This window comes from Triturus cristatus, chromosome 7 (assembly GCF_964204655.1).
Source record: "Triturus cristatus chromosome 7, aTriCri1.1, whole genome shotgun sequence".
Lineage (NCBI taxonomy): Eukaryota > Metazoa > Chordata > Amphibia > Caudata > Salamandridae > Triturus > Triturus cristatus.
This window is the reverse complement of record NC_140590.1, coordinates 1,418,271,131-1,418,296,493: the sequence shown is the minus strand read 5'-3', so window position 1 is coordinate 1,418,296,493 and position 25,363 is coordinate 1,418,271,131. Positions and strand designations below refer to the sequence as shown.

The 25,363-nt window shown below is 42.9% G+C and overlaps 1 protein-coding gene across 1 annotated transcript in view; it reads right to left on the bottom strand.

The window, feature by feature from the left end:
* Positions 1-24,451, bottom strand: part of KCNG1 (potassium voltage-gated channel modifier subfamily G member 1) — a 128,089-nt gene extending 103,638 nt beyond the window's left edge. The window contains exon 1 of the mRNA XM_085619143.1: positions 24,318-24,451. The gene's annotated coding sequence lies outside the window, so the exon portion shown is untranslated. The remainder of the gene's footprint in view (positions 1-24,317) is intronic.
* Between the last annotated feature and the right edge of the window lie 912 nt (positions 24,452-25,363).

The window sequence follows — 25,363 nt, the reverse complement described above, 5'->3', positions numbered from 1 at the left end:
GGGAAGGAGGGCATTCAGTGGACTGATCAACAGTTGTTCAAGGGCAGAGCGTAGTTCAGCTTCGATCTTAGTGGTCTTATCAGTGAAGAAGTCAGCGAATTCATCGCAGTTCGGCAGTGACCCTCTACCCAGTGCCCATAGATTAGGATGACTGTTAGCTTGGGACTTGATGAGTTCAAACAGTTTTTTGGGACAGTTTTTTTGCTTGCTCTCGTTGATTTCGGAAGAAGGTGGCCTTTGAGCATCTGATGCGTTTGTTGTAGATGCTTCTTAGGGATCTCAGATGGTAGAGATGTTCAAGGGAGGGATAGGTATGCCACAATCTTTCTGCAAGTCTTAAATTCCTGCTTTCGGAATTAAGACTATCATTGAACCAAGATTTGGAGAGTTTGGAGGACAGTCTTTTAAGCTGCAGTGGCGCAACAGAGTCTAAAACTTTGGCCATTGAGCGGTTATAATGGGCCGTAAGGTCATGGACATCCGACATGTTCATAGGAGGGGGCAGGATGTTAACGCAGAGCGCATTCAGATAGTGCAAGTTCATGTTCCGTGGATATCTTTTCAGTTGTTTTGGTTTCTTTGGCTGGGTTCTACTAGCTCTTACCGACTCCAGGATGAGGAAGGTGATGCAGTAGTGGTCTGTCCAATCACATTGGAGGATCGAATCCAGCAGGATGATGTACAAGCAGCTCTTCCGCGGCTCCTGTTCAGGACCAAGGACAGCCAGGACAACTCTGCACCTGGGCTCTCAAGCCAGGTAAAAGTGAACTTCTGTCATGTCTTGGTCATGGGGCCCACATCATCTTTACCCTGCAAGGGTGCAACGCAACTCGACCTACAAGTAGCAGATTGTCACTAGTGGTTTTTCCCATTGACCACAATGTTACATTTTCACTGTATTATTTTGCATTGATTTTCTATTACCTCTACAATCTATAACTCCAGTTATATTTATGCAATTCCATTCATTTTGGGGTATAATTTAAAATAAAATACACTTTATTTTTATAAATTGGTGTTGGATTTCTCTCAAGTCGTGTCAATTACTTATTGTCCATGTTGGTACTCTGAAATGCTTAACATATTTTTCTCTAGTAAAGCCTGACTGCTGTTTGACACAATACAAGGACTGAGCTAAGGATTTATTATTGTGAATCCAAGGACCATCTTTAGGGTACTGTGATAGTATGACAAGGTGAGGTCTAACCCGACCTAACATAATACTCAACTTTCCTACAGTATATTTCTGCATTTATTTAACAGCTAAAGGTACACTAATACTTGAATATCTAATGGGTTGTAATGCTATAAAAACCCACATGTGATGGATCCTTAACCACATATGAAAATATACATGTAGTAGTATACACACGCCTGCAGCTATTTAAGCTCCATTAGCGAACTTTCTCAATTTTCATAGCTTTCTGACTTGTCCATTTGAGCCACTGGTCTAGAAGAAATTTCTGTCAGCTTTGACAATCAATCAAAAAGAACTTGTTTTCCGATTTGAAAAATAATTACAGGTGGGTAAAATATATAGTTTTCTGTCTGCATTTTCTGTAAAAATCTGTAAAAATGTAAATATGAGCACCTTAATTGTAATAGGACAGAAGAGATTATGATAAAAACAGCTTGGAATAACATAGGTCAGGATAACAATTTACTATTTGAAACATCAGGTTTAGGTGGATTGGGATTAAATTAGGGGGTGTTCAATTTAGGGTTGTTGGATTCATGCAACTTCTTTGGAGCAACAAGTGCGTATGCACATTATTCCAACTGGAATATTTGTATATAATGTAACCCCTTTGAATAACCAAGAAAAATCTGGCTTAGGTTGACACTACTAGATTACATAGCCAGCAGACGGAAAATATAGGCCATTGCATTTAAAACAAGACCTACATATTCTCTACAGACATATGTAGGCCAAGGCCATATTGCTAAGCATTGTTACAGTCTAGCAGTAATGTTTATTTTCAAATAAATGTTGGCACATGCACACTCTTTGCTATTTAGAGAAAACAAAAAGCTGAATGTGTTGATTGGACTATGGGTGCCACTAACTTGATTTGATTTGATATTTATAAAGCGCAAGCTAATGCCCGAAGGCGTCTAGGCACTACCAACTAGAAAGCAGAAAGATTATGAGAAAGAAAAAAAAAGAAAAAGATGTGAATCTGTGAGCAAACAGAGTAAAACGCCATGTTTTGAGGGATTTCCTGAATGAAAGCAGATCAAGCGAGTTCTGCAGATAAGAGGGTGGTGTTCCATAGTATGGAAGTGGAGGAGATGAAACTCCTACCACCCCACCTAGAAAGCTGAAAGCTTGGATCCCTAACCAAGTTGCCTTTGAAAGAGTGAAGATTTCTTTGTGGGATGTATAAGCAGACCTGGTGTTTAAGATATTCATGTTCGGCATTATGTAGGGCCCTGAAGGCAATACATAAGGCTTTTTCTTCATGGAAAACCAATGAAGAGAAAAGAGAGCTTGTTTGACGGACTGCTGCCTGGGAATCTTTAACAGTAGTCGATCCCCCTCATTCTGAAGAATCTGAATGACAGCAAGAAGACCCTTTAGTAAGCTAAGAAAAAGGGCATTACAATAATCCAACTTTGAAAGGATGAGAGCTACATCAACTGTTTTCTGGAGAACCTGAGGTAAGAAGCGAAAAATATTCTAAGCATTTTTTATTATATAAAAAGGTAGATGAAGAGATGACATTTACTCGATGTTTGAAATATAAGGCTGTATCAAAGTTTACTCCTAGATTCTTTGCTTTTATTGCTGGGGTAGGAAGATTCCCAAGTTCCTGGGGCCACAAATTAGTTGATCAAAAGGAGACATTGGATCCAAAAAGCAAGACCTCAGACTTCCCTGAATTCAATTGTAGGCAGGTCTCCAGCATCCACTGACTGATCTGTTGCATACAGTTGTGAAATCAGGTTGCTGTGTTGTGAATAGAACTGGTTACTGAAAATAACCTGAGTGTCGTCTGTGTGCGATACCATGGCAAATCCAAAGGATTTGATTAGTTGAGCCAGAGAAGTGACATACAAGTTGAAAAGAAAAGAGCTAAGTGAAGAACCCTGTGGCATACCGAATGGTAGTCGAAAGGAATGGGACACCAGATTACCTATTTCTACAACAATGCTCTCGATCCATTTAAGAAAGGATAGAGCTGAACCACCAATACTCAGGCTCTGAAGACGAGTTATCAGCAAGCAGTGGTTACAACAGTGTTGAACGCTGCAGAGAGCTCTAAAAGAATCAAAGATGCATTACCTCCATGTCTACCGCACGTCATGCCAAAAAACCTAAATGTTAGACTGCTATGTGCCTTGGTTAAATGGCACATTCTTATTCTTTTGGTATTCTGATGCTTGACATTTTGTGGAAAAGCCATATGCAAGTGTTCAGATATACTCATCACTGTCACAAAATCAAGTTCTGTGTTGTGGTTAAGCCTTAGTTAGCAAAGCTTCCTTACATATATGCCTGGGCAGGTTTGCAGGACAGGCTAAGTCTCAAACTCATTTCTCTAGACAAGACACACATCATGAATGAGTGAACTTGTAAATTGACTCATGTAGTTTTCTTCAAATGGTGTTTGGAGACATGTACTTTTCCTACCCAGTCCCCATCCACGGCACACAGTATGTACAGTTCTACTTGGTCTAACCATTTTCGCACCTATTGCAGGTCCTGGGCTTTATTTGGAGGCAAATGGGTGACTCGTCAGAGAGCCAGGTCAATGAAGGTTATTGCCCTGCTCCTCAGGAGGCAGCGGACCACCTCCTCTATGTAGAGATCTGAACCTGCCTGTCTGGGATCTCTAAAATCTTCAATACAACTACTGGTATGGTGGCTGCAGTAAAAGCTTTAAACGTTGCCGAACTTGTGTCCTGTATGAGGCACTCGCTAAGCACAGATTTCTCCCTCTGTTTGGGGGCCATTGAACAGTTTCAATTCCTCGAACCACCATGCCTTAAACTAGGGAAGGTGGCTATCAACAGGGCATGGCAGCCCAGTGGAGGAGGTCAAGGGTTTCCACTAGTAAACACAGTGAGGCACTGCTGTCAGAAATCCAGAGGTTCCTCCACCTCTAAATGGAACGCTGATTTATGGGCGTGCTCCTGCTCCCCAAATTCTAAATGACCTGTCTAGATTCACTATTATCCGACTTCAACTTGTCACCAATACTTACTTTCCTTTGTGAGTCGTTTTTAATTTGGAACTCAGTTTCTTTGTTTTCCTCCACTTTTACATAATCTCACATAATTAAAAATACCATATTATTTTTACCATCTGTTACCTGGGAAAAAAGAAGTTAAAGGGCTCATTTAGAGCACCAGGTCAGCAGAGGGTATGGCCTCCCTCCTCTGCTGAAGTTCCAGCCAATCTATTTAGAGGGTCCTCCCTGCCCGATGATCTCTAAAGCCTTCACTGCCACCACTTGCACAGTGGTTGTAGTAAAAGCTGTGAACTTTGCTAGGTATTCCTGTTTGGCAAAGTTTTTGTTTTCAAGAATCAAACCCTGAGGTGCCCAGCTGTTTTGGGAGTTTTCTCCCTGCTCCTGTGGGTCAAGAGCAATTTCCCTGGCCAAGACTGCCGTGTGAGACACTATATTCCCCTGCGAGGCATGTAGGTCCTGGGCGGGAAAATATGGTGAAGTTGTACAATGCTAAATATGGCAGCGTGGCCATCATTAGGACTTGGCAGCTCAGTGGTGGATTGGCTGCCCAGTTAAGGGTCTCCACCAGTGGATCCAGATGAGGTTACGCTGACCGAACCCACCTGTGCTCTGCCTCTAAAATGGAAGGGGTAACCACAAGATTGATATGGTCAGAGCCCAAGAGATTACAGTGCTCACTCTGACAAACTGTAAATGACTGCCCAAATATGAGCACGAGGATGCAATCTAAGCCATATTTACATCTCAAAAATGTGTACATTTTCCTTCCTGACAGGCTCTGACCAAAGTCCTCCCACACGCCCTAGCGTGTGTAGTAAATTACCTCAGTGTAAGCAAATGTTACAGTCTGTGCATATCTTAACGCCCAATTTTTCTCGTTAATAGGTAGGGTAAGATTATTGCTGTAATCTTGGCCAATCTGTTTTCTCTTCTCACTCTACACATGGTAACATGGATGTACTGTGGGTTCATCTGCAACTGATTTTTCCTTTCTACGCGTGATTTTGCTCTGGCTCAGGTTTATTGCTTTACAAATGTCTATACATCAAAAAGGTCTATAATAGGGTCAACAAGACTTACTTATAGGCAATTATATAGATGATTATTTCAAAGGCAGCACTATAGAGTGGACCTCTGCTTTTCCACAGAAGAGCTCTTTAACCTACACATTCCTTCTCATTAGCACCAAGAAGCTCCATGGGCTTAGACCACTATGTACACAAATTTACCCAAAAAACACAATGTATGTTCATACCTTTGTGTGGGATGGGGGCTGATGTACTGCCATAGATTCCAATTATAGAGGAAGTTTAAATGCAGCATGTGCCTCCATTCCTGGTTGGGAAGGAATATAAAACAGGCCCCCCCTTTGATAATCAAGGGGGCCTCCTTTGAGAGGGGCTACTGATGACTTGTTCTTTCTGAACACTCTAAGATTTGACGTTAGGAAGGATGAAGAGCGGGGCTGCAGTTTCTACTGCTCAGGTGAGGATGTTTCTAAGAAGGGCTTTTCTGTGTATGTGTCTTGATTACTGCTACAGAGAGGTTGATTGTCAGCAAAATGCAGGATCTTACAATTAATTGTGCCTATGGTATGGGTGCTCTAGACTGGAGACAGCTCAGTGCTACCCCCTCTGTGAAACATTACTTTAAACAAATCCACTAAAACAGACTCGGTTCTGCTTCATCCCACCCTGATCAACAGAGGTAAAGGGGGGAAGCATATTGAGCACAAACATTTTAAAAATAGTCCATTCCTGTTCTGTGGTTTCCTTCCATCAGTTTTGTGTAATCATGAAAACACATTCATTTAACTGTATTTACCCGGTGGGTGATGGTAGTGTGTGTGAACTCTTGGATTCTCATGATGTACACTAGCATTGTAACATATGGGAATAATGCTTCCTTCTACAGTTTTGCATGCTATCACAGGAAACCTTGACAACATTTCTACAAACACTGCATGAAAAACCAACCTCAACTTAAAACCTCTGATTGTCAACTTTGTATTTTAACTGTCTCTCTCCTTCCTTTCCATCCTCTATACGCTTACGCTTTCTTAGTCCAGCCTACTCTATGTCACATGCATTTTTGCCTTAATCCCTTTTATTGTATCTCTGCACATTGACCACACTTTATTTCAAAGATAACAACCTCTCCTTTAAACGTCATACCCCTGCCACCTTACAAAACTAAATATCCTGCAGCTCGTCTATTAATCCCACTAACCAATGCATGAAATTCCCATACCCCTCTCTCCCACAGATGATCACACCTAATTTCCTACTAGTGTACTTAACCACATAGAAGGTGGAGTAGAGGCTTTGGAATGGTTCTTGCACAAACCTAATCCCAATAACCAACAATGACTACAAATAAATGCTAACCCTGGGACCTGGAGCAACTTGATGCCCAACATAAATCATAATACCTCATTAGGGTTTTAAATGCCCTGGACAAGCGCTGGGATGCCCTAGGGTAACTATGCGCTATACAAAACTCAGATTCATTCATTCATTCATTCAAATGCAATCTAATGCAAGCACAATACAAGATATCACCCACACTAAAACTACAACCATAACACTCAGCAGTTAGGCAGTCGATTTTAGTTTGTACATGCTGCCTATTCATTTCCTTTACTGCTTGACACTCTTACACTAGCATAAGACAAAACTGCCAAGGGTCATATCCATCACCCAGCAGTGTACTAATCCACAGCACGAATCCGCCCCTTACCATTTTATCAGATGTGGAATAATTAAAGAGATCTGCCACATGCCGCTGGCCAATGGAGCATTCTAATTTAGTCCAACACTGCAGGTCACAACTAGCTACATAGTACAGCCACCTCAGGTCATCCCACAATGACACAGATTTAGGATGATATTTACAAAGTCCATCCCAGCAGATCTCTCCACCATTTCTCCCTGATAACCTTTGCCTGTACAGGACCATAAACTTTAAAAATATATATATCTTAGAATGAAAAACCCAATGCAGTAACCAGCTACATCTAAGTGGACTATGAACATATGAACTTATGAAATACCAAAAAGGGACTTGCAGAGCTGCTCAAAGCTGCCAACTTATGGAAAATCATAAACTGTGTAGTAGACTCTCATTCTCCTTCATCCATCACACTGCTAAGCGCTACGTCCCATAACACGGTAACCACACCTCAGTGGTACTCAAGCACAACATGGAAACACTTTCCACATAATATCAAAACAAAGACAACACACTTGCAATCAAACACCCTACATGGTGTAGAATGCTACTCATGTAGGCAAGTGCTTCAGTGACCCACATTAGGGTATGAAGTGCTATATAAATGTTGCAATAGAATATAATGCAGATAGGGGAAGTCTGGATCAAAACCCATATGCCAATGTAGCCTCTAGACCACATGATCAAGCCCACAGTGGGGAAAAAGTAACTAGGTCTGCTCCTGATCTACACAGGATCATCTCTTTACTCCTTTAGTTCTTTAGTAGCATTTTCAGCCCAAAGTATTTCTCCTCTAAAGAAACATTCACACATTTCTAAGCAAACTGAAGTTCCATCACTGGCAGTCTCTGATGGCCATCTTCCCTATCTTTTCATAATGTCTGATGCCATCACATACACTGATTATTGTCCCTTCCCTAGTGTTCTATTAGTTACTTTCAGAAGCCCAGCTAATTCCCTTCATGCAATGTGTCATGTTTAGTATTTCTGTGTTTCTGTGTCCACCTCTTTGCTCCATTTGCTACTTTATCTTGCTGCAGTGGACTGTTTTTAATATTCCGCCTATCTTTCTACGCTGTCAGGTGCTGATCTTGGTTTACTTCGGATAGCACTGCATTTCTTGTTTCATTTTTTCCCATTAAGAAAAACTTTTTTATCATTCCAACCTGCGACCATATTGCAAATACGATGAACTTTTCTTGTTTGCGCCACGGCGCACCTTTTAAAAGGTGTGCCCTGCGCAAACAAGGAAAGTGCACCGTATTGGAATGAATACACGGCCCACAGGGCAGCCACAAACTCACGTGGCAGTGCATTCGAATGAAATATGGAGCAGCTGTTTAAATGCTGCTGTGTGTTTCACTGTGCAGCTTGCCTTTTTTAGTGGGATTAGAGATCCCCATGCAGGCGAGCGCAGTGAGTGACTGCACCCGCCTGTAAGGGAGATGTATGAGGGGTCCATGGTATGCTGTTTCTCCCCCCTCAGAGGGCTGCCTTTAGGAGGTGCACTGAAAGTGTGCCACCTTTTTTATGGCGCACTTTCAGTGAACCTCTTAAAGTCATGTTTGCTTCTGCGCCCACGTCAGTAATATGGCACAGATGCAGAGGCAAAGTGATTCCCTCATATGCATGGGGCCACTCCCCAGCATGCACATGAGGAAACGCCCTCTCATGATAGCTCTGGCGCACATGTTGCCCTTCTGAAGTGTTGGTGCTGTTGAATAAAAGTTCAGTAGCTCTGCTGAAATGTTGGTGCTGTTTATCAAACATTTAGCAGCTCTACTGAAGTGTCGGTGCTGTTGTTTGCAAGTACAGTAACTGCTGAATTGTTGATGCTGTTGATTACAAGTGCAGTAGCTCTGCTGAAGAGTTGGTGCTGTTGATTACAAGTACAGTAACTGCTGAATTGTTGATGCTGTTGATTACAAGTGCAGTAGCTCTGCTGAAGTGTTGGTGCTGTTGATTACAATTTCAGTAGCTCTGCTGAAGTGTTGGTGCGGTTGATTACAAGTACAGTAACTGCTGAATTGTTGATGCTGTTGATTACAAGTATAGTAACTGCTGAATTGTTGATGCTGTTGATTACAATTGCAGTAGCTCTGCTGAAGTGTCGGTGCTGTTGATTACAAGTACAGTAACTGCTGAATTGTTGATGCTGTTGATTACAAGTGCAGTAGCTCTGCTGAAGTGTTGGTGCTGTTGATTACAAGTATAGCAGCTCTGCTGAAGTGTTGGTGCTGTTGATTACAAGTGCAGTAGCTCTGCTGAAGTGTTGGTGCTGTTAATTACAAGTACAGTAACTGCTGAATTGTTGATGCTGTTGATGACAAGTGCAGTAGCTCTGCTGAAGTGTTGGTGCTGTTGATTAAAAGTACAGTAACTGCTGAATTGTTGATGCTGTTGATTACAAGTGAAGTAGCTCTGCTGAAGTGTTGGTGCTGTTGATTACAAGTACAGTAACTGCTGAATTGTTGATGCTGTTGATTACAAGTGCAGAAGCTCTGCTGAAGTGTTGGTGCTGTTGATTACAAGTACAGTAACTGCTGAATTGTTGATGCTGTTGATTACAAGTACAGTAACTCTGATTAAGTATTGATGCTGTCGATTACAACCACAGTAGCTCTGCTGAAGTGTTGGTGCTGTTGATTACAAGTACAGTAGCTCTGTTGAAATGTTGGTGTTGTTTGCAAGTTCAATTGCTTTAGTGAAGTGTTGGTGCTGTTGATTGCAAGTACAGTAGCTCCGCTGAAGTGATCATGCTGTTGATTGTAAGTACAGTAGTTCCACTGAAGTGATCATGCTGTTGATTGTAAGTACAGTAGTTCTGCAGAAGTGCTGGTATCACCCTTTACAATTTGAGCAGCTGAGCAGAGCGTGTGCTGTCATTTACAAGTACACCAGCTCCACTTAAATGTTTGTGCTTTTAATTGCAAGTACAACACCTTTGTTGAGGTTTTGGTGCCACCATTTACAATTACAGGAGCACTGTTGAATAGAACTATTGCTGTTCATTACGTGTATGGCATCTCTGCTAAAGTGTTGGTGCTTTAAATGACTATTTTGGCAGCTCTACTGTGTTTCTACTGCTGTTGATTACAAGAACAGAAGCTCTCCTGAAGTATTGGTGACATCCTTAACAACAGCAGCACTGTTGAGTAGAGCTGCTCTTATATATTACATGTACAGCGATCTGCTAATGTGTTATTGCTGTTGATTACAAGTACAGCAGCACTGGTGAAAAGCACGACAAACGCCAAGGGCACACACGTGTAGATGCCATCTGTCCACACTTTTCACAAAGTGGATGCGGTCCAACCTGCCATGTGATTGGGCCCCACAGAAATATACTAAACATGACCTGGTGTAATTTTCAGACACTGGGACACATTCAGCAGCACCTGCAAGTTATCTGCGTTGATTCAAAGGCCAGGAGGGGGCTTATCAAATTCCAGCTGGGCCCATAACAAAGACCGAAGTTAAGGGGCCATCAGGATTCCTTTTGTTGGTGTATCCTGGTACGGGGCTATCAAGAGCCTCACACCTAAATGCAATGGAAGGGAAACTAAGGCACACCTTATCACTTCACACATACTTAAGAGAGGCCTGCTTTTGACTTTGTTCAATCCCTAAATATAAGAGATATGCATGCACTGTAAGAATGTCCGGGGCTGGCTTTAGCGCTGGTGGCGCACAGTGAGACAATGTTTGTTGGTGCCTCCCCATCCACCGTGGTGGTGATGACCACCACCACCACAGATTCCCTCACCACCAACTTTTTTAACAGTGCCCCTCAAGTCTCCATATCAACCAGGGCACAAGTCCTATAAAAAGAAGTGGGGGGACTGACCAGGTGAGGCAGTATACACATGACATCATGACGCGTGTCATCACAGCACATGACATCACGACGTGTGACATTCCATGTTGCATCACAGGAAGTGACATCACAAGAAGTGACATCAGATACTAAGATCTTACGCATATGTTTATCAGGTGTATCATAAGTATATTTAAGTGCTTTATGATATTTGACAAATGAGATTGGGAGTTGGGGTTGTGCCAAAAAAGTGGCGCAATCCTGACGCAAAATCTAGGCCTCAACTAATACATTTATTTTAATCACCTGCTATAAAGAAATTAGCAACTAGGAAAGCATGGTAGTAGATCTGTTCTGCCTAATTGGTTGCAAAGTCTGCATTTTTAAATATTTTATGGGAATAAGGCATGTGCTGCAGAGGTGCCCAGTAAATTTCAGGGAATAATTATAATGGTGAGATAACTCTGAAGGTTTTACTCATTTGTTGGAGAGATCTGTGTTTTGTGTCGTCCCAAATTTGAATCACAGCAGGAAGAAGATGAAGTTGTCTCCTGCAAAACATAATCACCCAATGTTCTTGGCAGGGAGGAGGACAGGGTGTTTGGGGATTGTTGAACCTCTATTTTGTTGCTACCCTCTTCGGGTTTAATATTCATGATATCGCAACACACATGGTGTGCATCTTATACAATATTGTGAGCATAAATGTACCACTCAATTATGCAATAGTGCTCTGATATGTGTATGTTATAACATATGCCAAATGAAAATGCAATAAATATGTTGGGTTTTTTTAAGTTGTCTCCTGCAAAGCACATCATGTAACATGCAGCTCACAGATTTTTATTTTAAGTAGATAGGTAAGTGGATTACTGCTTTGAACACAGAGATCCTTTTGTTGCTTGCAGTTCATAAATTGTAATCCTTCTAGTAGAGCACAGTAAGCTATGAGGGGCATTTGACTCCTACACCTTGCAACCCTGAATTTCTCAAGTAACACATCTTGAACATTGATTTGCACACTTACATGATTTATTTTGAATGGATAATGTGTATGTTATGTAAAGTGCTCTAAAACTGCATTGGGGTGAGTAGCGCTACAAAAGAAATTAAATACTGCGATTTAAATTGTTATTTGTGTAAATATTGGGGCACACCAACCCATCTGACATCCTTACAGTGCATGTACTTATATGCAGGGCCTGAACAAAGTAAAAAGAATGCATCTCTTAAGTAGTTGTGATGAGATAACAAGCGCTGTGCTTTTGTTTCTTCTCCCTTGCATTTCAGGGTGAGGTGCCAGGCCGCCTCCGATCTGATACTAGGTCAAAAGGAGGCCTGATGGCTACTTAACTTCTGCCTTTATCTTTGGCACACCTGGAGGTGGAAAGAGAAGGCTCCTTGCTGCCTGCACGTTGCTGCTGGGAATGGAAAGCAAACAACGTACAGGCGCTGCTGAACGTGCCCCCGCGTCTTACACCGGACACGTCCAAGATATTTCTGTGGGGCCCAACTTTTTGTCAGGGGGGACAGCGTCCACCCTGTGAAAATAGTGGGTGGACGCCGTGGACCCACGTGTACCCTCGACTCGTGCCCTGATAACAAGTCTCTTTCAGATGCATTTAATAATTTAGATAGTACCACTCATACCAGTGTAGAGTGTCAAGAGCACTTTGCATCACACACAAATTGCACAGCGATAATCAATCATATTTATGTGAATCAGTGTGTAAGAATTGTTACATAAGCCAGAGGACCACAAGCTGTAGGAGTCACATGTCATCCATACTGGTAGGCAGTATGGTTTAAGAGTGCTTGGGTAAATAGACATAATATCGAAAAAAAAATATCGAGTAGCAAGAATATCGAGTTTTTAATATCGAATGGACAGAATATCGACTTGCAAAAATATAGTGGTGAAGAATATCGAAAAACAGGTAAGAAATATCGATTGCAATAATATAGTTGTTAAAAATATCGATTTTGTTATAGTGTTTTAAGTGTTAGTATATGTGTTAAAAGTATGTATTAATATTGGAATGTATGTTAGAATATTTTTAAATTATTGAATTTTATGTTTTTTTATTTTTTTGTAATTTAATTCCGTAGCGGGTTGTGGGTTTATAGGGGAGTAGGGTGGGAAGTAATTTAATTATAGTACATTAAATAATAATTTATAGGAATTATTAATTATTTTTAATTTAATTTTGTGTTTTACTTCTGTAGCGGGTTGTGGGTTTATAGGGGAATAGGGTGGGAAGTAATTTAATTATATATTATTAAATAATAATTTATAGGAATTATTAATTATTTTTAATTTAATTTTGTGTTTTATTTCTGTAACGGGTTGTGGGTTTATAGGGGAATAGGGTGGGAAGTAATTTAATTGTTATTAGTTAATTATTAATTGGTATTGCAAATTAATTGGTTGTTGATTAATTATTAATTGGTAAATAATTAGTATTAATTGGTAATTAATTTGTATTAATTGTTTAATTGATAATTATGTTAATTGTATTCATTTAATATTTGTAGCGGGCAGTGTGTTTATAGGGGAATATGGTGGCAAGTAATATAATTGTACATAAATAATTATGTAATTTATTTGTGTATATTGTTAATTAATATATCTTTAATTTAATTTTGCATTTTACTTCTGTAGCGGGTTGTGGGTTTATAGGGGAATAGGGTGGGAAGTAATTTAATTATTATTAGTTAATTATTAATTGGTATTGCAAATTAATTGTTTGTTGATTAATTATTAATTTGTAAATAATTAGTATTAATTGGTAATTAATTAGTATTAATAGGTAAATTGATAATTATGTTAATTGTATTCAATTAATATTTGTAGCGGGTATTGTGTTTATACGGGAATATGGTGGGAAGTAATATAATTGGAAAAAAAATTTATTTAAATAATTTGTGTATATCCTTAATTAATATATTATAAATTAATTATTAATTGGTATTATTTGCATTTATTAATGATTGTTATTGAAAAACAATTGTTTGTTAATTAATTATTAATTATTAATTAATTAAACAAAAATGTATTGGTATTTAAAAATGATCAATTCTTGTGTGATTGGTAATTAATGGTAATACTTGTTTTTGTATTAATAATTAATTAATTTAAAAATAAAAATACATTTATTATTTTCTCTACTATTGCACTTACTTGAGTGGGAATAGTAATTTTTACCCCTACGCTATCCAATGCTTTCCCTATTATTGCACTCTCTGGAGTGTGAATAGTAATTTTTACCCTCCCGCTATCCAACGCTTTCCCTACTGTTGCACTCACTGGCGTGGGAATAGTAATTTTTACCCTCCCGCTATCCAACGCTTTCCCTACTGTTGCACTCACTGGAGTGGGAATAGTAATTTTTACCCTCCCGCTATCCAACGCTTTCCCTACTGTTGCACTCACTGGAGTGGGAATAGTAATTTTTACCCTCCCGCTATCCAACGCTTTCCCTACTGTTGCACTCTCTGGAGTGGGAATAGTAATTTTTACCCCTACGCTATCCAACGCTTTCCCTACTGTTGCACTCACTGGAGTGGGAATAGTAAATGTTACCCTCCCGCTATCCAACGTTTTCCCTACTGTTGCACTCTCTGGAGTGTGAATAGTAATTTTTACCCCTACGCTATCCAACGCTTTCCCTACTGTTGCACTCACTGGAGTGGGAATAGTAAATGTTACCCTCCCGCTATCCAACGCTTTCCCTACTGTTGCACTCTCTGGAGTGGGAATAGTCATTTTTACCCCTACGCTATCCAACGCTTTCCCTACTGTTGCACTCACTGGAGTGGGAATAGTAAATGTTACCCTCCCGCTATCCAACGCTTTCCCTACTGTTGCACTCACTGGAGTGGGAATAGTAAATGTTACCCTCCCGCTATCCAACGCTTTCCCTACTGTTGCATTCTCTGGAGTGGGAATAGTAATTTTTACCCTCCCGCTATCCAACGCTTTCCCTACTATTGCACTTACTGGAGTGGTAATAGTAAATTTTACGCGCCCGCTATCCTACACAGAAAATATTGAATATTTTTAATTAATATCACGTTAAGATATATGTATTAATTTTTTTTTTTACTTACTTTAATTATTCATTAAGTTTACTGTTATTTAAGTATTTTTAAGTATGTGTCAGTTAATTATATGTATTATTTCATTTATTTAACATTACTTTTAAAACATTTAAAAAATTCGATATTTTGACTAACTATATTACTTACAACGATATTTTGGATTCGATATTTTTGTAATTTCCTGTTTGGAGATAGGACTTCGATATTTTGGCATTCTATATTTTGGCATCGATATTTTTGTAAGTCTATATTTTTGTAGTCGATATTATGTCAGTGATCCAGTGCTTGGTCTGGAAAAGCACAAACTCAGAATTGAAACCGGAACACTATAATTGGGGTTTCTCTTTAATAATAAGAATCAATTTCTACCCAAATGATCCTTTTTGCAGCATTAATCTATGCTCTAATCTAGAGTTTGCAGTGTGCATGCTGTAATAATTAACTGTTCTATATTATGATTTTAACTTATAAACTGCAAGTAACAAAAGGTTGTCTCCTAGAAAAGCAGTAACCCGCCGACCTATTTACATTATATGCATGTTGTGATCTGCATGGTACACATTCTTTGCAGCAGGCATATTAACCCTCTGTGCAATTTTATGATTAGTTAAAACTTCAACTAGACAAAACTCAGATCTATCTCCAGGTAGAACATTAATCACCGGAGTTAACTTGACATTTTTATTGTTGCATGGAAATTGCTGGAGGCAAGGAACATGTCAGCAGGTGCTTTTAGAACCAAAATAAACTTGCAAACTCTGCACCCCCTGAAGTCAGCACCTGGTGCAGTGGCACCAGTCACACTGCCCTAAAGCCAGTCATGAGAATGTCAGTATTTTACCAAAATAACAATTTATATACCACTATTTTGTTGTATTACTTTTACAGTGTTATAGTGCTACTCATCCCAATGTAGGGTGTCAGAGCTCTTTACATCACACATACACATTATACAGTAAAAAATCAATAAAGAATGGACCACTTGTCCTGTGTAGCCAGGGTCTTTTTGGTCTTGGTTCCGTCATAAAAGAACCCTCATAACTGTACACAGGTGGAAATGGCGGTATGTACTGAGTCACCGCTTGAGTGTACTAGTACAGCATCATCATAGGGTCTTTTATTTGTATGTGTGCTGACCTCCGCCAGGAGGAAGACCAACTGGTTTTACAGTAGCGTCCAGGCATAAAAATTGAAGAGGGTGTGATAGTGCTCAGGTGTAGTGGTGTTAAAATTCTCAAAATCGTTTTTTCTGATGAAACTTTATTTGAAGAATATTGATAAGAGAAATTAAAAGTTGGAGTGCGGATGAAGACCGAGTTACTGGTCTGCCGTACTTTCAAATGTCGAGGGACAACATGTTTCAGCCTTCTGTGGTAGTCTAAAGGCTTTCGTCAGGACCGATTTAATAAAGGAGACGCGTTGTGGCTCCTTATGTAGTGGAAGTTATCCACTAGTTGAGTTTAGAAGTCAGATCCGTGGTATCTGTACCTAATGGAAAAGGGAAAACAATTGCGTTTGGATAATCCTAATTACATAAATCTACTGTATAAATCATACTTTATGTCTCAAGTGACTCACTTGTGGGGCTACTGTTGTGGTCAACATGCAGTGACAATTGTGTAAATGAATGTGCAGGATGTGCAACATAAGCCAGCGACAATTCATGAACTGCATGTAATAAAAGGAACTGAGTTATAAACTGTAACCCACCTCACTCATTTACCTAAAATAAAAATCTGTCTTCTGCATGTTACATAATGTGCTTTGCAGGAGACATAATAACCCTTTATGCTACTTTGATTCAAAACTAGAACTAGACAAAACACAGACCTCTCCAGCAAATACGTTAACATCCAGAGCTATTTTACCATTATTATTATTCCCTGAGATTTATTTGGCACTCAAAGAGCTCTACAGCAGGTAATATTTTTAAATGCAGACTTTGCAACCAATCAAGCTGAACAAATTTAGTGTAATTATTCTCCTTGTTGCCAATTTCTTTGTGGCAGAGTTTTAAAAAGCAAATGTATAAGTTGAGGCCCAGTTTTTGCGTCGGGGTTGCGTCACTTATTTGGCTCAACCCTGACGCAAAATGTAATTTGCTAACTATTGTAATGCGCTCAAACGTACTCATGATAGACCTGCTAAAAATGTATGTTAGGGCTTAAGATCTGATGTCACTTCTTATCATGTCACTTCCTTTAAGATCATTGGTTGTGATGCCACTTCTTGTGTTGCCACATGCGTTGCCACGCACCGTTGTGTCACGCGCTGTAATATCACGCACTGTGATGTCACACGTCATGATGTTACTTGCATACTGCCAAACTTGATCAATCCCCCCACTTCTGTTTTTCAGGACTAGTTCCCTGATTACAAGTATAGCAACTTCCTGCTGTTGGTGCTGTCCGTTGCCAGTATATTATCCCTGGTGAGAGCTGCAGGACACACCCATTGCAGCTACAGCAACTCAGATGAAGCATGGGGATCCTGTCCAGCTACAGGTACAACGGCCTTGAGAGTACCTCAAGCACGAGTAAGGTACATGGCATCCCCGGGGAAGGGGCGGTGGGAATACCACCCTGACCAATTCTGCTTTTCACAGGATGCGAACCCTCATCTGGCATCAGTGCCGTAGCAAGTGTGTCATGGGGCCTAGTACATGGAAATAAGTTGGCTCCCAATCTGCTGTTTGAAAGACATAATGCATCAATAATCAGGGGTTCTTCGCCCCTTCAGGCCCCTGGGACCCGGTGCCACTGCGCCTGCTGCACCAATCGAAGCTGTACCCCTGCCTGGTATCGGCCTCGCTGTTTTTCCTCACAGATGGGGGGACACTGACGTCACGACAGGAAGTGATGTCACAAAATGTGGCTTGCACCATCAGACTCATTGCCTCCCCTCGCTCACCCCTTAGATGCGATTGCATCAGAGAAGCCAGCGCGTGAGCTCTGATCTCGCCCCAGAGAGGCCAAAGAGTGAATGTGTGGCTCCATTTGCTCCAGTTATCGAGCTCCCAGTAAAATAAGTGGGGGGACGCCGTCCACCCGCCTGGTTCCCCGACTGAGCACTGGATACCTCCTGCTAAATGCAGGAGACATCTGCGCGCTGAAAGGTCGACCGGAAGAGAGAAAAATTTGCAGGAATGGGCAGAATAACGACCTGTTATTCCCCTTTCCGTCCGGGACCATTTGGATAATCACCGTGAACTTCCGCCCCTCCTGCACTCGCACCTTGGAATCAGCCCCTTGGGATGAAACTGTCTCACAAACTGAAAGGTGGCTCTGCTGGGGAGACTGCTGGTGCATCACAGCAGTGTTCATATGCGTCATTATTAAAGTAGAAGAGACATCATCTTACTCTGATGTGTGCGAGCGGTGGGGCTCCCTTCGAGACTCACTCACTCCTGCTCGCCCTCTTCATATCATTGTCTCTGCAATCACTCTCCCCGCCTTAGTCTCACGCACCATTTCTCTTCTTCCTGCTGTCTCTTCATTTGTGACCCTGCCTGCCATCTTGAGGTCTCTCACGCTTCCTTTTCATTGCGGTCTCTTCGCAGTCTACTTCCGCATGTCAAGTCTATTCACTGCCATCCACATCAGTATCCTCTCTCTTCGCTCACTCACTTAAAGACACTCCCCCTGTAAACGCCGTAGTTTCTTTCTGCGGCTGTCAGTCATTTGACGTCCGTGTACCTACTTCAGTCACTTTCCTGTAAAATTGTAATTAGTATCGACATATATGTCACCGTCCCTCTGGGCAGTCCCTGCAGAGCGGCCAAGGAGTTTACGAGCGTGAAATCTGAACGCCTTAATGACCCTTTCATATCACTCTGTGAGAGAGTCAGACTGCTGCAGGGAGCGCTATACCAAGACACTGGTGCTGCGCGAGAGTACAACCAACCAGCAGCGGCGGTCCATCTGTTAAAAGGAGGGTTAGCGGGGACACACATACCTTCCCGCAAGAAGTACAACGGGTCGAATATCACACGGAAATGTGTGAACATGTTTCACGCTCAAGAAAAGGGCGGGAGCAAGTGTCTGTCCTACAGCGCCACGTCTTTCATACTCTGGCAGCAGCGAAAGTATAACAGAGACTCGGCGCTTTAAGTGGGATGAAAATACTAGGGGGTCTCTCAAATGGGCGTCGTCAATGTAATTAAGGGCGTGGCTTAAAACACGTAAACGAAAAATCTGTGACATTGCATCCAGGTAGGTACATAATACAACAAGTGACGTTACACCTACAGCAAGCCAAAATATGGGTTTGGCAGTGGTTGTTAGTTGCATAAGCAAGAACTATGACTTCGTTTAATATAGTATGACAATCCTTCAGTCCTGAAATGATGAGACCGTGAAAGAACTTTAATGAGTCTCTTCGAAGTTACCCCAAAGGCAGTGAAGGGTGTCACTTTTGCAGAGTTAAGATTTTTTTTTTCACCCCGATGGTGAGGGCAAAAATGGAGAGCCCGATAGGGACCCGTCTCAGCACCTGCTGTTTAGAACTGCAGGTGCTGAGCACCGGCGGGACCCGGCCCACTTAAAGGTCTGCGAAACTGAAGTCATAACTCGGATTTTGCTTTAGGGGGTGTTGGCCTCATTTTCGTGAAAGTGGACTGCGTTAGGTTTATGTTCTAGAAAAATCCAGATTCCACCTGTAAGGTTTCTATTTCGCAGGTGTGTAGGACCTCCGTAGCTCACTTTGGGGCATATTATCAAGGTCCGGCGATAAATATCGCAAAGCGCGCTTAGCACTTGCATATTTATCGCCGGCTATCTCTGGAATTTATCGCCCGGTTTGCGCGTTATTAACAACACGCATCGCCGAGGTGATAAAAATTCCAGAGATAGTGTGGATATCGCCGTTTTCCATGGTGGAAAACGGCGATATCCTAGATGATAGGGCCTGTGGTCTTAGCCACAAAATCCACCCCCCCCCTTGTTAAGTATGCCTTAGTCAGGAATTTAACAGACGTTAAATTCCTGCATTAAGGCATACTTAACGCGATTTTGAAAATCGCTACCCTTCCTTGTTAATATCGCAAAGCTGCCTTCGCGATATTTTCCCAAGGGAGTCTTGTCAGGCACGCCTCCTTTGCATCTCATTAGCGATGCGATCGGAGGCGTGCTGGAAACGGGCGCTAAGTCAGCAAGACACGCGATAGTGCGTCTTTGCTGATAAGGCGATGAAATTATCGCCGCTTTTCACCCGAAAACGGACGCAATAGCGGCGCTAATTTCATATTGCCGCCTTGTTAATATGCCCCTTTGTTGTTTTCTAAGGTCTGACAACAGGATGACAGGAGCAGGGGCGTGGCTGCCAGTGGTGCAGCAGGTGCAAGGGCACCGGGGCCCTAAGTGGCAGATTGAATCCTGACAATTGCTGCAGTCTACTACAACAGCAGTCAAAGGGGACACCTTCATTGCTTGCAGGAGGGTCCGTGGCATCCATGCTGCGCGACTGGACAGGGGCCATGAGCCTGCCTCGGACCCACGTTCAGTGCTGTGTCGAGCAACAAGGGAGAGAACGAGAAAAACACACGCACCACAATGTGCAAAAAAACGAGCAACTGCAGCTACTGAACCCTAAAAGTTCGGTGACCCTGACTTAAAAATCGCACGCACGCCTGTTAATTCTGTCTTAGTAAACGCATAAGATAGCTCAGAAGGTTAACGCATTTACTGCAGAGAACTGTACACTGTAGGCCACAGGTTTGAAGACTGGTAGCTGAATTTGTTAATCGAACATAAGTTATCCATCCATTCATCCATGCTAAGTTGTTATGAGTATCACTTAGTAATGGAATACTACTACCAATATGAGAATAATAATCATAACTAAGATACACAAGTAAGGGCTTGTAAACTTTTAAAAAATACAACACCCCTTTTCTTGCAAAAGTCCCGCTCCCAATCCCGTACAGTTCTGTGCATCACGTGGACTGGAGAATCACTGGTACAGGGTGGGGTACTTTTACAACTCTGGTGTAAGAATGTATGGTGCGAGGTAAAGACGGGAATTTTTTATTGCAGGCATTGTGGACTATTTTTAAATCATACACAACAAAATGTATTACTATCACTACATTTACAAAGCAAAACAGCTTGTAAATAAACAAAGCGGAAAAAAAATCCTAGTTTAGGTACGTGGGAAGTCTGCTCGAGCTAGGAAGAGAAAGGGGGTGGCTCCCCCCTACTCAAGCAGTGCTGCTGCAGAGACTGAGGGGCTCATTTATGAGCCCCTGCGTCACTTTTGCGCCGCCGGTGCGTCACTTTTTGTGACGCACCAGTGGCAGAAAACATGCGCCATGTTGCGCCATATTTACTAAGTGACGCATCTAGGTAGATGCGTCACTTTGTAAACCCCTGCGCCACATTATACCTGTGCCAGGTATAATGTATGCAAGGGGGGCGTTTTGACGCAACAAAGGGTCGTAGAAGTGACGCAGTGAAATCTACGAGATTTCACTGCGCCACTTCTAGTGTGCAAATGCGTCAATTTCTTGCGCCTGCCTCACAGCAGGCGTAACACTGACGCAGGCCCTTTCACATGGGGCTTGCCCCATGTGAAAGGACACATTGCTGGAGTTGCGTCACTTTCGTGACACACTCCAGCGATGCGTCACTTTTGCGCCTACAGATACGTCAGAAATACTGACGTATCTGTGACTCCTTGCGACATGATGCGTCATACTGTAAATATGACGCATCACTGGAGTCGCAGGGAGGGCGCAGTGAAAAGTGGCGCATCACTGTTTTCACGCAGTGATGCGTCACTTTTCATAAATGAGGCCCTGAATACTCATGGTACTGTGTCTACGACTCTCCTTTAGTGAGCGCTGGTACCGGGATCTATCGCGAGGAGCTGCTCTACTCTTAAAGGGCCCGCACCCGGTTTGTGAGGCTGCAAACACTGCGAGCGCCTGCACTTTCTTCCCCATGGCAACCACGGGCATCTTTTTCAGACCCCCGCTGCAGCCGCCCGGACATCGCCACCAGTGCTGGAAAGGCACAACGCACAAGAATGCCACCTCGGCATTGTTCTGGTATGCTGTTTTATGTTACGGTTTGTATAGCATCCGTGGCAGCCTGGGACTGCTTCTAAGCGCTGAAGACCAGGTCAAATCGTCAGGTGCGCTCGTGAGTGGAGCAGATGCGGTGTTCTACTCGGATGAGTGCGTAACGTGCTGAAAACGTAGGGCAGATTTACAAGTCCCTTGCGCCACTTTTGCGTCAAGGGGCTTGTAAATCTGCACCGTACTATTTTGAAACGCACAGAGCACTGCAATCTGCAATCATGAGCACAGTAAATATAAAGCGAGTCTGCCATTCTGGGAGACATTTCCTTCCACATCGACTTGATTATTGGTCGGGAGAAGTGACCTGAGAGGACGGGGACTTCTGAGCGACAAGCAGGCATTCTGTGACACTAACAACTACCTGTACGGTTCCATTTCAAGCTCTGGTGTAAGCAAACAATGACATTTCCCACACCAACCACAGGGTCTCTCAACTTTAGACTAATCAAGCAAGCGCGCGTCTAGATCAGCGTTTGACTTCCAAAAAACAGAGAAATCTTGAAAAAGCAGGAACGTCCACAATAACCAAGAGAAGAAAGTATACTTAAGGGAGCATGGAGGAGAAGGGAGACTTCAGGGTGGAGGTGAAGAGGACTGGGAAACAGAGACGAGAGCGGACAGACCCAAGACACTTTAATTCCAGCTTGGAAACAACACAGTAACTTACCCCATGTCCATTTGGTGTCTGAAATGAGCCGAACATGCACTGCGCTCAATGTGGTTGCTCAGTGGGTTAATGCACATTCGTGAACATATATGGGTGAGCAACCTGCATATCGCTGGATAGAGCGCTGACGTAAAAGTGTTCGGCAATATCAACGTCCGTATCATATAAGGTTTTATCATTGATTTCCCTTTATCACAGCCTCCAAAATCTGCTTGCTTGAGTTATGGTTGGTCTTTCAAATTATAAGTTAAATAAATATCGGTACCACCAACATATTTCTGTGACTACTAGAGCCATCGCGAAGTGTTCTTCCAAACTTTGATCGCACATAATGATACGTCCAAAGTATGACCATTACTTTGGCACTTACAGACCCGTGCCAAACGCGTGAGTGTGAAATTGGAGGCCTAGGTCAAGAATAAAACAGATGCGAACCTTTTCTCCCACGTGACAAGGCACACGTTGTTTTTTTTAAAAAAAAAAGTAGCTTCAGATAAGTAAAAGCAGAAAGGAGACAAAGGGAGCTCAATAAAAAAGACAATTCATTAAAAAACTTAAAAAGCAAAGAACGTATAAATAAAGAAAAAGAGAGCACATGTAGACAATTATTTCTTTTATGTTGATCACTAACAGGTGGGTGGGTAACGTTCAACACTAAATGAAAACAGAGGGGGTTAAAAACATAAGAGGCTGGTGGAGACCGCCTGTGTGTCAGGAAGAGTACCTAGGTCACCCCTCCGCGTGGCGCAGTCAGCCAGTCCTAATCTTGTGTTTTCGGCTGTGCTCGTCTGATCGCTTGGTGCTTTTGCCCTATCCATATGGGAACCATTGTGCGGTGCCATGTGGAACTGGTCAACTGGAGCACACGCTGCTACTGCTAAGCAGTATAAAGTTGAAAAAGGAGAGTCTTGCCTGAAACCACATCCGCAGCATGCGTTACAAAGTAACTAAGGGGCATATTATCAAGGACGGCGTTAAAAATTATCGCCAGTTTAGCGGCGATAATGGGCTTGATAATATGCCCTATGGAATTCCCATAGAAGCCCATGTTCTGGTGTGAACGGGGGCTTCTATTGGAATTCTCTACGGCATATTATCAAGCCCATTATCCCCGGTTTAAAAGCGGCAGTTTTCTGCCGCTAAACCGGCGATAATGTTAACGCCGTCCTTGATAATGTGCCCCTTGATCGGGATTTATCGCCAGTACACAGTATGCGGTACGCGCTCTCTGCTGTGGAGCTCTCGCCAGATACCGTCGGGAGCAAACTTCAAGCGTGCTCACGAGTCACCCCTGGCTTGGCCAGTGCTTACTTTCCTGGTTGATTCCTCCTTCTGAACTGCTAAATTATTTCCGTAGAGAGTGCACAGACTGCTAAATGTAGGCGCCATATAGGAGCGGTCATCTCATTCAAAAAGTGTAGCGCCCCGATTGCATGGATGTAGCGCCGTGAATTCTACGTCTGTCCCGTGATCCGTCTGCAGATGCATGTATGAGGGGGGCTTCATGGTGCACATATACATGCAAGTGAACTGGCTGAAAATCTAGCACACGCTTAGCTGCCTGCACTAAGAGTAAACCAGTTTACGGATATAGCGCAGTATTCTGCATGAGCGAAATTAATGCACAGATGAGGGGGCCTGCGCTTTTGTTGCAAAACGATCGGACATATAGCTCCCTATGCCGGAGAGGGGTGCACAGACAGGGACCCTGGCACGCGCTGCACTTACTTGCTCCGGTGTTCCTCTTTCCGCTCACTTAAGTCACTCCGCGGGCTCTGGGCGCCGCAGCCTGTGCGCGTGCTGCAGAGACGGCAGCCACTTCACTGTGTGTGCGCCGCGAGGAGCCAGGGGCGGGGCCACAGGGAGGCGGATGCGTTGAGAGAAATCCAGAATTAGGGGGTTGGAAGGGATGGTGGAGAGGGGCAAGACAGGAATAGAAATACATATAGAGAGAGAAGCAAGTGGGAGAGAGCGCAAGAGGGAGGGAGCTTGAGGGGGGTGGCAGGCGCCGCCGGGGCTGCAGGACTGCGTGCTGCTAAACCCCAGCCGTGGCGAGCCTCCAGCCAGCCGCCTCAACGACTTCTGTGATTGAACCCAGTTACATGCTCTTGACTGTCCCCTGCTGCAGCCCCACCCTGACCCTGTCGCCTGTATTTCATTGTGCCCTCTGCCTGTCTTGGGCGCTCTTTTATAAACTTCGCCTTTGAACTGTTCCATGTGCTGAGAAGCATGTGCCCACATTGCACTGCATTGTGTTAATTTCTAACGAGGCGGGTGAGACTCATGGTCAGAGTGTTGGTCACTTGCTGGCTCTGGTGCGCTAATCCGTGGTTAAAAACGCACATTTCCTGACGCAACCCTCTAAAACATTAACCGAGCCAGTGTACTGGAATGGAAAGTTGTGACTCTGCACTTCCGTGCCACAGGAGTATCATCACAGCCCTGACACACAGCGACCTTTCGCCTGCATTTCCTTTTGCCCTGCCTGCATCTGACGTTCTTTTATGAACTTTGCGTTCTAAACTTCAATGTGAGTCCACGGCTCTCAACAATGCGATTTTAAGCGGTACTGAGACTGAGCAAGCAAGGTGTCCAGTGCGCGCGGTCATCAACCTTGTCGCAGAGATGGGTACGTGTCCGTGGGGTGAGAGCGGTTGAGGGATGGCAGGGTTGCCCGAAATGTCACTGCTCTAACAGCGTACACTTGCTACTCTACCCGGAAAACAAAAATCCTTCCCTTAAAGTCCAGCTGTTTGTAAATGACCTTTTATGTG